The 12279-nt window shown below is 31.9% G+C and overlaps 1 long non-coding RNA gene across 1 annotated transcript; it reads right to left on the bottom strand.

The window, feature by feature from the left end:
• Window positions 1-7799: 7799 nt before the first annotated feature.
• LOC127703860 (uncharacterized) lies at window positions 7800-12273 on the bottom strand. The gene is made up of 3 exons (XR_007983089.1): window positions 11880-12273; window positions 9031-9118; window positions 7800-8028 (listed from the first exon to the last, which is right to left on the bottom strand). It is a non-coding gene; the product is annotated as an uncharacterized LOC127703860 (long non-coding RNA).
• Between the last annotated feature and the right edge of the window lie 6 nt (window positions 12274-12279).

Below are 12279 nucleotides of genomic sequence, written 5' to 3'. Positions count from 1 at the left end.
TAATTTAAAGGACAATGAATTGAATTTACATCAAGTTATTAAAGACAATGCTTAAGATCTACGTTTTGGCTCAGATTCTATTATTTGACAGTCAAAATAAAAAAAATAAAACATCTTGCTTCACTTCTGTTGATTTTTCTAATACCCGTAACGTTGTTATGTACGTGACGTCATAGAAAATACTTTTAAATAAAATTCATCTGTAAAAAGACAATAATGATAGGACATTCAGTATAATAAATTAAATAACACATAGCAGATAGGGTGATACAGCAGATTGGTACCCATCGAAAAAGCAGTGTCAACCTTGGCTTCACCGTTGACAATGTTTTCTCGGGGAAACAATCTGCTATATCACCCTCCCAGCTATGTGTTATTTATATAATGTATTCAATTAGTGGTCGGGTTGGAGTCGTGATAGGCATTGAGGAGTCGTGAATGGTCGAGTTAAAGTCGTGTACAGTCGGATAGCGGTCGGGTAGAAGTCGTAAACAGGCCCGATCAAGAATTTAGTTACGCTTGGTGGAAATTTGGACAATCGGGATCATCGAGTTGATCTGATCGGCAATGTGAACCTAGCTTTAGAATGTCAACACCTAGTTAAAAGTAAAATGTAATGTGTATTCAAAGTCATGAAAACGTCGGTCATTGTTTGTCATAACGGGTTGTTCTCAGCAACAGGGTAATCGTTCATTCCTGTAAATTCGATTTTTTTTTAAAACAAAATGGACAAAAAAACACACAACAATGAACTAATAAAATATACAACAGATAGAAAACAAAATAACGATTCATAGTATTATCACAGTAGGTATAATGTCCAACTGAGATCTTCTTTTTTTTCGAGTGACTAGAGTTTGGTTTGGTTTTACGTATTTTTACGCACTTTCAGCAAGAATATTTCACCCCTGTTTTATCAATCACTTACAACTCATAAAGTGTACTATAAAAAAGTGAAATCACAAAAATACTGAACTCCGAGGAAAATTCAAAAAGGAAAGTCCCCAATCAAATGGCAAAATCAAAAGTTCAAACACATCAAACGAATGGATAACAACTGTCATATTCCTGACTTGTTTTTAATTGAAGGCATTTTCTTATGTAGAAAACGGTATATTAAACCTGGTTTTAAAGCTAGCTATACCTCTCACTTGTATGACAGTCGCATCGAATTCCATTATATTGACAACGATGTGTGAACAAAACAAACAGACAAAATAGGTATAAATGTTTTGTGTCACATAAATATTCGTGAACGTTTTCCTGCGGTCACTGAAAAAATAATTTTTATGTTTTCATTGTCAAAAGATCTGCAAAAATGAATATAGATATAAAAGTCTTCTAAAATGATGGCTGGTGAACTTAGAGCTGTTTTATTTACTGTAGATTTAGACGAATTGATGTTAATCCAAAGGTAAGAATATGTTATTGCATTGAACTCAAACTCGGTTAACTCTTTGGTTTCCAACGTTTCTTGATTATAATACATGAAATGTTTGCCACTAGGCGTATACGCAAAAATTAATCGACTAATTTAGAAATCTCAATCTTATTTAATTAAATTACAGTTTTCAGTTATTGTTCTAGAAATAGTCTACAACTGCAATTTTAATCGTTAGAATTTTAATGGTATGCGCATTAGGTATATTAACGGGACATTAGCTGTAAAGTACCGTAAAATTCATCTTCACCGATTTGACGCAAATTATCATGTATGATTTTAAACATATTAAAACTTATATCCATGAACTTAATATTATGTATTACATTTGCAAATGTAACATTTTGTGTGTCTAGACGTCATCTGACTAGCCACCGATATGACTTCCGAAGACGGTAATATAACCCACTATAAACATAAATATAAATTATAAACATAAATATAAATATAAACAGATAGCAACCACGCGTACAATTGGAAATTATCGAAGTCTGTTTGATTTCATATTGAAGGTTAAAAGGTATGCTTATTATCTTTTTACCTGTATAAAAAATGATTTTTTTTTTAGAATCAAATCAGTCAAATGGTTTATAGATATAAGAATATGTGGTATGAGTGCCAATGAGACACCTCCCCATCCAAGTCACAATTTGTTAAAGTAAACCATTATAAGTCAAAATACCATTCTTTCCATTCTTTTGTTTCATTTAAATGTTGATATTCTTTTCCTTTTAATAGCTGAATACATGCGTAATCCATCTCCAGCTAATGGATTGAATTAAAGGTCACATGAATACGGATTCAATTGGGTCGAATTATTCACTTGCAAGTGTATAACTCATCAGCAATGTTCCTTATCTTATTTTGACAAAAATTGACCGAGTTGGATGCTAGAGGCACATTATTAATAAGTTGGCTAGGGTGTCTTCGTCTGTCTTGGATTTTGAAGAGGGAGATAACTATTGTTCTAGTTCTTTAATGAAACCAAATTTCAGAAATCATTGTAATGGAGTTCCTGAGAAAAATGTGACAAAATTATTCATGGGACGGACGAATGAACTGACGGATAGACGGATGGACGGGCAGACAGACAGAGGTAAAACAGTATACCCCATCTTTTTTAGAGCAGGGGTATAAAAAGGTTAGTGTTTTCTGTCTTGGAACATGCGCATAAAATAATGCTGCCGTATTAATAGAAATAAGAATATGTAGTTTGAGTGCCAATGAGACAACTCTCAATCAAAGTGACAATTTGTAAAAGTAAACCTTTATAGGTCAAAGTACGGTCTTCAACACGGGGCTTGGCTCACACCGAACAGCAAGCTATAAAGGGACCCCAAAAAAAATAAGACTAGTGTAAAACCATTCCAACGAGAAAACCAACGATTTTATCTATATAAAACAAGAAACATTTATCTTGTGTTCCTCTATTGTTTATTAAAAGCTTTCGAATGACGTATAAGGTATATCTGTAATTAGGGGATGAAGGGTCGCAGCAGTCCATTCCATAATATTCAGAATATCCATTTCATTATTCAAATTTGGCTACTAGTATTTCTTGATTTTCACGCGTATTTTTGCATTTAGGTCCTTCGTAACCCCTATAATTGCATTGCGGCACAATTGACAAGTTATGTCTATAATCAGGGGATGAAAAATAGCAAAGGTCCAGTAAAATTTTTAAAAAAAATAGACAGTGTATAGTATTTTAATTTTCATATATGTTTTGGTATTCAGGTCATCCATACATTAAATCAAGGAATTTCTGCTAAAATAGTTAGAAAAACACACTAGTTATCATCCGAAACTATATAAATAAATAAAAAAACGAGTCGTTTAATTTTGTTTTTTTATATTAATTTGAATGCTTGTTAAAAAACACAAAATTTACGAATTCAGAAATACGTGTTATAGTGTTACAGTCAAAAAATTATTTTTTCTATTTCATTATTAATTAACTGTTCAACTTGAATACTGAAATATAAGCTATTTCATTATTCATTATTTACTACTAAAAATTGAATAGTGAATAATGAACTATTTCATTATTCATTATTGAATTTTGAATAACGAAAAAAATGAATAATAGACGTACTTCAGCGCGGTCCAAAAGTTAGTGTTTTTATTCTCAGATGTAAGTATGATAAGTGTGTTTGGGCCAAAACATGTGGTCCGGGAACACAGTTATCGTCTTTTGAATTTCGTAGTCCTACGAATACAGTCCCTAGTGTGGACAGTGTGTTACTTGCCAATTTCCAAATATACCCCTTCCAAATTTCTTCATGTTTTATGTCTCAGATAGCAAGTAGGGGGATACAATTATACTGTAAAAAGTTGTGGGTCATGAATTTTAAAGTAAAGTAGTGATTTGGTCCAGCTGAAAAAGGTTTTCTTAAAAATTAGCATTTCGGAAGCTGTCAAAAGATTTCAAGACCCCCTTAACATAAAAGTGTCCATGTTTCAAGTTAGAGCTGATGAAGTTTTCTATAATTTTGATATAATTTGTCCCAAAAGACGTACAACACACTGTATATTATTGAGAGCGGGATTTTTTTAATTTTCATTTATTGTCTAAAAGAAATGCAATACGAAATAACTGTGTTCTCGGACCATGCTATCTAACTTTGTGAAGATATAGAAGTTTTATATGTTGTCAAAGTACTTTACATGCATTTAATATTGTTTAATGTGGTATTTCAATTTATGAATATCGATTTTACTTGTTGAGATATGAGACTTTAATAAACCATTGAATTGATTTGAATTGAATTTAATTACCGTACGACATTCAATGACGACCTAATCCCATACCACTCAGCAAGCTATAATAAGAACTTTCACTTTCACTTTCACTTAAGACTGCACAAGCAATATTAAAATACAGTTAGATAATGTACATATTACAAAATTAATGTATATATATTTATGTATATCTATTTAAGAATGTCATTAAAATACAGCATAATTAATGATGTAAAAAAATATTATAGCAGGTGCTGGAAACACTTTACTTTATTGTTATTAACTAAGAAAATCAACTTCTCATTATTTGATAAAACATTAAAATCCACATTAAAATTTGCAGCTTCATGAAACAATATGTGTCTAAGTTCTTTGTAATATCGAGGTGGAAGCTTGATAGAAGCGTCATTTCTTTAGAGTTCACATGCAGAGTTCCAATCCTGTATAGCAGTCTTGGCAGGACGTATGCTTGATAGATCATATATGATGATTTAGGGATTAAAACATTTGAGCCAAGAAGACCCGTCTTTAGAAGAGAATACAACGTTCTTCTTGCTAAACTGATGTGATCTTCTACAATTATTCTGGTTTCATCTTTTGCTGATCTTGTGAGCCCTAGATGAGTTGTACGATCAGAACAATTTAATTCATTGTTCCCCATTTTAAAAGTATCGTTACATGTATCTTACATTTCAAGTAACTTAAGGTGCAGTACACTGATCATATTTAAATAACTTAATATATGTTCTTATTATTTCATTACCTTGAGCATACGTAGATGCCTTTTTTTCTCAATTTGTTTTTAAATTTATCAAACGTTATATATCATGGATTCAATTAGTACAATAATACTCTTATTTAATACATTAGTTTCAAAGTTACAATAGTCTTCAAAATTATGAGTTTTAAACCTTACCATGACTGTATTGTTTCAATTCTTAATCCTACCTCTAGCTTTCGTCATCGACCATTTGAAAACTAATAAGAAATAATTCCTTCATGTCATGCCCTATGCTCATTTTAACATGGGAATGCATTATATTTTTTGATATCCTATTCTGAGCGTTATAGCGAGGTCTAAAATATGGTCAAATATAATGCCTGCCCATGTCAAAATTAAAATAGATCATGACATGAAGGAATTATTTCGATTCTAATAGGACAAATACAGTATATTTATAGGTCGAAGCGTACGAAAATACCTTAGAAATAGTTGGTTGTTCCCATTTCCTTCCCATGAAGTATGTACATTACATTTTAATATTTAATAAGTTTGAAAATTAATACCAGCCAGGTAATTTAAAATTGTTGTTTGAATAAAAATAATTAATAAAGCTTATGTAAGCAGCTAATATATAATATATCTTTTTTTATATTAGAATAAAATGAAAATAACGAGAATGTAAACATTAAGTTGTGCGCATGTTTCAAACATACATGTAGTTTCGGCTAATTAGAACATGCCTTTGTTTACAAATAAAATGACATACGTACGTAACTCGACGTACGGACCTAATTGGACGGGTTATTTTCAACCATCGAATATGATTAAATACGACTTTTAAGTTTAAACAAAGTATTTCAAGACTTTAAAAATCACACACTGGAATTTTCTACCATAAATTTTTATCTTGACGAAAAATGATAGAAATATTGCATTTTTATCTATAACGTGGTTTTCCAGATTCCCGCCTTTATTCTACTGACATAAGATCACGTAAAATTTAAACACGTATCCCATACCTATCATACGTACGATTGGAGTTATCTTTCATAGTTTTGATTATGAGAATTATTTTTCAATATACGTTGCAGATGAACGCCCAATTATAATTTTTTTCTGTCTTTTTTTTATATATAGTTTATCTATCTTTTTATTATATTATTTGATGCGGGAAAATATTCAGAAGGATATGTTTCTAATAATTTCAGAAATATCGAAAGCAGAATTTGTCAGAATCTGTCTCTTTATAAAGGTTGCAAATTCAGATAAAATTATCGCTTCCATATGATTTAAAAACAAAAGCATTTATCATTTATTATAAAATGTATTGATAAAGAAATCCCTATATATGTTTTTTTTTTAGAATTAAGGTGTGTTCGATTAAGGATTGTTCTGTATTAATTTGTTTAACGGGAATGCTATCGGAATCTAAATTCAAAAGATATTTCCAGGGAAAATATTCGATTTACCTTGAAGTGAACTAACTTAGAGTATTTACATTTTATTGATAAACAACTAATAGGAGGTCACAAATTTCATTTTAATGATTTTATAGCTATAAATACGTTACCATCATAAATTCTGAGTGTAACCCCAATTGCGTCATAGGTCAGATGGAAAATCCCGACTAAAAATAAACGTACTCTCAATGGTCCGGACATATAACAGTCTCCGGGACAAGTTTGCACTTCCGCTGAGTGCAAAAGTTGTCACCTTAATTTTTGGAGTTAAGTCAAAATGAAGTAAATAACTTGGTTGGTATTGGTTTCCTGATATTTGTCCTAAAAAAATTTGGCTCTAGCACCACTGTTGAAAAAGTTATGCCCCTTTTTTCAACAATTTCCTCAGAGGAAAAGTAGTTTTCCTCAAGGGAAATCAAATTTCCCTAAAGGAAAAAGATTTTTCCTTAAGGGAAATTGTATTTTCCTCAAGGGAAAAAGATTTCCCTTAGGGAATTTGCTGCATTAATATTTCCTTTGAGGAAATTCTATTTCCTGTGAGGAAATTTGCGGCTTCAAATTTTCCTTTGAGGAAATTTTATTTCCTCTGAGGAAATTTGAGGCTTCAAATTTTCCTCTGAGGAAATTTGCAGCTTCAAATTTTCCTTGGAGGAAATACTTTTTCCTGTGAGGAAATTTTTTCAACTTCAATTTCCTTTGAGGAAATATTTAACAAACACTTTTCCTTGAGGGAAAATTCAATACCACAAATTTCCTCTAAGGAAAACATTGTTCTCCAAATTTCCTCTAAGGAAATTTCTGTACATCAACTTTCCCTGTAGGAAATGCTTTCCCCTATTTTTACTCATTGTAAATTTCTTCACTATACAAACAGTATGAACATAATGTTTACAAGACTTAATAAATGATACAAATGATATTTAAACTTTAATAAATTTTTGATAATATAGTGAGTCTGACTGTTTAGGTCAAGGTATTGTACATACTTTATATGACTTTAACTTTGATTTTTTAAATATTTTTTGTAGCAAAGTATTCTGTTTTCTTTGTTATTGTTTCAATTGTATACATTAATAAGCAACCAATTTGAATGTCATACCATTTGTGGAGTTCTTAAGAATGCGTTCATATTTGCAAATTAAATAATAAAATAAACACTTTTCTTGTAAATTTTAATTTTCCTCTGTTTCAGCTGCTGTGTACAGTTATTCAATTCACTACGTAAAAGTTCATAACATAAATTATTCCATTCACTAAACAATTTCCTTCAATTCTTAGAGAAAACATTTTTGCAATTTGTTCTTCGAAGATCTTCTTCAGTATATTTGATATGAGGGAGCGATGTAAATGAGTGGATAAAGCTGGTGTTCCTTTCAACAACAAAATACTATTTTTTTCTTCATTTCTCCCTTCTTTCGACGAATATATATAATATGTTGTTGCATTTATACAATTGTGTTTTTCTGCATCTATGATAGAACTCCATTTTGTTTATAGCCATTATCATGTGATTATGATGAAATTTCCTATTTCTTTTTTGCAGGAAAGCACACATTCCATTTCACATTAATCCAATTAGCGCACCATGTAGATAGATATCAACTTTCAGTTTCCTCTTCAGTATTGACCTATTGATCATGAAAACCAAGATGTCTGATCACCTATAAATACACAAAATAAACAAATAAAATGTTATAAATGGAGAGAGAAACAGCAATAAAAAAGCTTATTTTGTCATGTTTATGAACATTTTAAGAATATTTCCTTTCTTACTTGCATGACTTGTGAGTTCTCTTAATTCCGTGCTTTTTGTCTATGGGTTTTTATATTACCCCGGTAGTTGATTTTGTGCATTTTATCAATCTTTCGAGTTGAGGCAATTGCAACGGTTATTTTTACAGTTTGTTCTTTATATGTTGAGCTGTTAAATCACTGTCCAAGGTTAAGGTAGGGTTGAGTGCTCACAAACCTGATTTTTTTATTACATGTATTAGTTTTTATTGATTTTTAACTAGCTGTCAGTAGCTGTGAGTACTAACAGATCTTTGTGTCTTTTCGATTAAGAAAAAGGTATACATTTCCTGCTTAGTTCGGACTGTTTATTTTTTTGCAGGAAATCTACCGGTATGTCATTTGTTGTCTGGTGAAGAGTTGTCTTATTGGCAATCATGCCACATCTTCTTATTTTTATATAACCTTGCCATATTCTGATTGTGCCTGTTCCAAGTTCGGAGCCTGTAGTTTATTCTGACACTCAAATTTAGTGGTTGTAGTTGTTTCATATCTGTCATATTTATTTTTTTTTAATTTGTTTTGTTATAAACTAGGCAATTAGTTCTACAGTTGGGATTATTTCAATTTTTCGTCTGAGGGCCTTTTATAGCTGACTACTTTGACAATAGGGTATGGACTTTCTCATTTTTGAAGGCCGTCACTGGCCTATAATTGCTTTCTTAGAGCCATGATCAATAGTTTTCATATTTAATATGCCACATCTTTTTATTTTTATAATAATCATGATAATCATCTTTCAAGGGCAATAACTTTTATAAAAGTGGCCTTATGAGTCTTATCGAGCATCACTGATGAGTGTTTTGTAGACGAAACGCGCGTCTGGCGTAAATACAAAATTTAATCCTGGTATCTATGATGAGTTTACTTACCATTTAGGTTTTGTTGACATCTGCAAATTTTAAATTGCCTATCATTTCTGCTGTTTATAATTTCTCTGCATCTTCTATAGTTCTTGTCCTACACATAAAAAGAGTAAAAATTATTATTTAATGACATCTTGCATCAATAATTATTTTGCTGTTTAATGTATATATCAATACGTGTTTAATAAAAAGCTGTACCATGAGTGCTTGATAAGCTTGTTGCCCTTTTAGCTTGGGTTTATGCTTTAAATGAATTTTAATGATCAACTACATTATAGAAAAACTCTTTGCACTGTACAACTAAGACCCCCCCCACCTTCAAAAAACAAAACTACAGGCTCTAAAGAGCCTGTGTCGCTCACCTGACTCTATTTGGGTTTTTGAAATCATATAAAAAAGATAAAAATCATAACAGATACTTTAATAATGATTGAGGCCATATTTGGTTTAATATTGTCCTACTCCGCTGGCGGCCGTCTTGGATGATGCATCAGCTAAAGAGTAACAACACTTGGTCAACACCTCATAAGGAACATTCATGCTATGTTTGGTTTCATTCCATTCAGTGGTTCTCTAAAAGAAGACATTTGTATGTATTTCCTATAGGGTCCTATCTTAAACTAAGTCCCCCGCTGCCGGCCATCTTGGATGATAGATCGACAACAAAGTAACAACTCTTGGTCAGCACCTCATAAGGAATTCAGTGGTTCTCTAGAAGTTCAAAATGTAAAAAGTTAACAACGGCAACGGACGACGACGGACGCCAAGTGATGAGAAAAGCTCACTTGGCCTTTCGAGCCAGATGAGCTAAAAAAGGACATGCACACAGAGTGGTATTCATTGAAACAAAACATGAAAATAATTTGGCTCCATTTTAAGGGATATTGCAAGTGTATATACATTTTGTAAGTTTAAGGCCGTGATTTTCGAACAAATACAATTCTGAAACCTTCCAAAGTGTGAAAATGGACAATTTTAAACAATTTTCCAACAACTAAAATTCCATAACTCTGCATCTTATATAAAAATAAATAGGGGATGATACTCCGGCTTGCATATCATATAAAGTTATAAAGGAAGATAACTGAAGAACGGTAAAATTTATACTACTAAAATTATAACTTCATCTGATTTTGTGGTAAAAAGTATTGCGTTAAAGTTTAATAAAATTTGGTTGAGGCAAACTTAATTTAGAGGACAGAAACGTAAAATCATTTTTTCCATCTGTAAAGGACATAACTCTAGAACAGACTGAGTCAGTAAAAGTGACACCACCGAAATTCAAACTGTTTTTGTGGTAATAAGCATTGTGTGCAAGTTTCATAACATTTGGTTGAGGCAAACTAAAGTTAAAGATAGAGAGCCGGAAACCAAAAATTCAGCAATTTTTCCATTTGTAAAGGGGCATAACTCTAGAACGGTAACACTGACACCACCAAAATTCACACTTGATCTGAGTATTGTGGTAATAAGCTTTTGTAAAAGTTTTATAACATTTGGTTGAGGCAAACTAAATTAGAGAACAAAAACCAATGACTTTGGGACAGACGGACAGACGGTCAAGGGTTGACCCAATATCACATGACTATGGGTCATAAAAATGTAAAGGGAGTTTATGTCAATATTTAAAATCAATTCACCAAAGTTTCATAAAAATTGGTGAAAGCATTCTTGAGACTATCCAAAGTCTCAATATACAATAAAAACTTAAATCAGAATTTTTTTTTTAAATTGAAAGGGAAATTATCATGATTATGTTAATTGGCAATATTAATAAATGCATGCAACAATTTCTGAAATTTACAGTATACAGGCTTTTAACCCCACCATATTTTTGCACCTGTCCCAAGTCAGGAGCCTATATGTGGCATTTGTCAGTTTTGTATGATTTTTAATTTTAGTTTCTTTTATATATTTCGGAGTTTAGTATGACGTCCATTATCACTGAACTAGTATACATTTTTGTTAAGGAGCCAGCTGAAGCACGCCTCAGGCTGTGGGATTTTCTCGCTGCATTGAAGTCACATTGGTGACCGACTCATCTGCTCTTTGGGCAGGTTGTTGTCTCTCTGACACATTCCCCATTTCTATTTTCAATTCTATTTTAAATTCAATTATAAATGTAAGGCTTCTTGTTGATTTGTTTTACATTTGTCATTTCGAGGCCTTTTATTATATTTACAGCTTTCTATATGCATAGGTGCTTGAGGACAGGATCCTGTTTTTAAATATAAATCAGAAATAACCCCCCCCCCCCCCCCCCCCCTAGTCCCTCCCCCTTATTATCATAAATCTTAGATTTTTCAATACATATCACTTATTTGTACCATATACATACTAATATACCATATTTTTACTCTTAATATGCATGTTTACTATCAACGTGAATCTCGACTCCTGTCCTCAAGCACCTATGTCTATATGGTGTGAATTTTGCTCATTGTTGATGGTCGTACGGTTATCTATAGCTCAGCGAAGCAACATCACAACTGTTTCCAAGTTTGTGAAGTCAGAGGACTATATTCATCTTTCCGACTTTCAGATCATTTGTTGATTTTTCATGAATATGTGCCATTCCAATATGAAATAGCTAAATCATGTATATATTAAAAAAAAACTTTAAACTAGGATACTCATTTTGGGAACTAATGATTTGTTAGTTTTTCCCTAGTCCAAATAATTATGACGTCTGGCAAGGCTATTTTTTTTTCTGGGACGCCTAAATAGCCTTGCAAGACGTCATAATTATTTGGACTAGGTTTTCCCCACCATCGACATCGTCCTGTGGACGAAACGAGTTTGGCGCATTAACAAAAAGATCATGTCTGTAGTGACAAGTTAGTGTGTGTGCTTACCAATATTTGAATTTTATGAGCCTTCTTTTTGAATATTTTTTTCATTTTTTGGTACAATACTGACGTCGAGTGCTGTTGTTGTTGTGCTGTTTATTTTTTACAAAAGCGATCAAGTAATGCAGGGGAAGGAAACTTACTTAAAAGACCAAAATGAGTCGCAACTAATGGTACATAAATATTTTACTATGCAGTCAGTATCCTGATATACATGTATATACTCTTAGACTCATTTCACAGAAAAATCGTACAAGTGAAAATACTCGTTAGTCATGAACATTTTAGATCACTTAAAATTTAGATTTTATAACTTAGATTACGAAAGATGATAATTTGTCAAATAAGCCCTTGTAACCAGGTGCTGCATTTTTTAGCACGTGTCAAAAAACAGTTAAAATTGCCG

This window comes from Mytilus californianus, unplaced genomic scaffold (assembly GCF_021869535.1).
Source record: "Mytilus californianus isolate M0D057914Y unplaced genomic scaffold, xbMytCali1.0.p SCAF_53, whole genome shotgun sequence".
In the NCBI taxonomy this organism is placed as follows: Eukaryota; Metazoa; Mollusca; class Bivalvia; order Mytilida; family Mytilidae; genus Mytilus; species Mytilus californianus.
This window is presented reverse-complemented; position numbering and strand designations above follow the sequence as displayed.